Source organism: Epinephelus moara, chromosome 20 (genome assembly GCF_006386435.1).
Source record: "Epinephelus moara isolate mb chromosome 20, YSFRI_EMoa_1.0, whole genome shotgun sequence".
Classification (NCBI taxonomy): domain Eukaryota; kingdom Metazoa; phylum Chordata; class Actinopteri; order Perciformes; family Serranidae; genus Epinephelus; species Epinephelus moara.
Window position 1 is genome coordinate 43,874,635 of NC_065525.1, and position 2,078 is coordinate 43,876,712.

At 43.7% G+C, this 2,078-nt stretch overlaps 1 non-coding gene across 1 annotated transcript; it reads right to left on the reverse strand.

The window, feature by feature from the left end:
- Positions 1-814: 814 nt before the first annotated feature.
- Positions 815-946, reverse strand: LOC126408689 (U8 small nucleolar RNA). Its single transcript, XR_007571924.1, has one exon. It is a non-coding gene; the product is annotated as a U8 small nucleolar RNA (small nucleolar RNA).
- Positions 947-2,078: the final 1,132 nt, after the last annotated feature.

Here is a 2,078-nt window from a genome sequence, read left to right on the forward strand (position 1 = left end):
AAAAACATGTGATCTCTGGGGACTCTCATGCTACAGTCCCTCGTGCTTCCGTGTTATATGACTCATTACATGTACATCAAGTAATACAATCATTTGAGTGTGTGTGTGTGACCTTTCTTGTGTAATATAACTCTTAAGTGCATTAGGTCGTACAATCAAGTGAGCGTAATATAATTCTTCAGTACAATCAAGTGAGTGTTCTATCTTCTTTCACACAGCACGTGGTAACTTGTATGAGTGTCACTGTAAGTTCACAACATCATGTGAGTGTAGGTTGGTGCATTATATCATTACACAGCGCGTGATAGGTTATATGAGTCAATAAGAGTTCACAACTGAGATGTCACTAAGAGTTCACACAGTTACATTGCATATTATGTATAAATGCAGTATTAGTTTTTTGTAGAAGTCTACACACTAGCATGGTTATATAACTATTTGTATCTTACCCAACTTATGTGGTCTCAACACCTGATGAGGGTTTTGACTTTTACACTACACTAGAGATGATAGTCCGTCTCACGGTGGTCACTTCCTGTCAACGTTACAGATCAGAAGTACAGAGAGTTGTTGACTAGAGATGATACATTGTCTCACGGTGGTCACTTCCTGTCGACGTTACAGATCAGAAGCACAGAGAGGTGTTGACTAGAGCTGATACACTGTCTCATGGTGGTGACCTGGTTTGAACCAGCAAGTTTTTAGGATGCTGCCGAATGGCACATTGTAAGTAGTTGCCTGTTTCAACTTGTCTGGTGGTAAGTCAGTCGGTGCACCCACAGTTTGGCAGTTTGGAGAAGTGAGCTGGAATACTGCCACTGGAATCCTGTGGGGTGTTGCTGTTCCCCACAAGACAGAGATATTAATCATATCTCATAAGTCTCCATTCATCACGATCTGATACTCCTTAGAAGGACTAACAGGTAAGGATGTACCTTACTGAAGAAGCAGTGGGCGGGCGCAACAACAGAATGTATTCCAGCCACCTAAAGAAGTCTCCCTGAAAAAAAAAAAAAAGTTGGCTTCACCAAAGTCAAGAAATAACACAAACTAATTGGTTGAGGCAGCAATAGGGCAGGGAGCAGCTTCTGTGATAGGGAGCCAAAATTACTGTTTTTAGGCCCGTTTCCACCGCAGGAACTTTGGGGTAATTTTACGGGGCCGGGGCCGTTGGAACCGCAGGAACCACCCCCGAAGGACAGAGTTCCGGAACTTTTACGGGGGCTAAACAAGTCCCTGCCTCGGAGTAGGTACTCAGAACGGCCCCGAAAAACTCCTGGCTGGGGCTTGGGGATTACTTGGTGCTGATTGGATATACTCAAGACGAGATGTGACGTCAACAGAAAGCAACAAAATAGCCGGCATTTTTAAAACTCAGCAGACGAGGAATAGCTCGTTCATAGCTTCAGTACCTCAATAAACGGTCCGTGAAAAGAATATTTTTTCCAGCAGATATCTTAGTTACAACATGANGGCGGTTGAGAGGGCCGAGCGAGAGGACGTTCCTGTAGTAGTTCCTGCCCCCCAGATAGTACCAGGAACTTCTTCAGTGGAAACGGGCCTTTTGTCAGTGAAGTCTGGTGGCATTGACAAGGGCAAAAAAGGGAACTGAACCTGTTAACAGCTTCCCCGTCTGAACCAGCTGTCATATGGTAAGGTTAAGCAGTGAAAATACTCTCAGTTTAGCGTACACTTAAACTGATATTGATTTCTTTAGGTGGCTGAAATATGTTTTGTTGCTGCTTCCCCCCACAGCAGTACATTGCTTAGCTTTTATGGCAGTTCTTCTGCCGCTTCTCCAAACGGTGAGTGTGCCGACAGACCTCTGCTGTATGTAATAAACTCACTATGGATAAGTACACCAAACAACCCTACTTCAAAAAATCCAAACTATCTCTTTTACTTTGCTGAGGACAAGGTGGAGTCAGGTGACCTTTGAACTTGCTGGTTGGACTTCTTTTCTTTAAAATTGTGGTTGTGCTGTACAGGTTTCTGTACGCTGTCACTCCTGGCATTAACATGTCGAAATTGCTAAAAAATTTAGACTCGTAGTTGTCTTGACAAGACCAGGACAACTA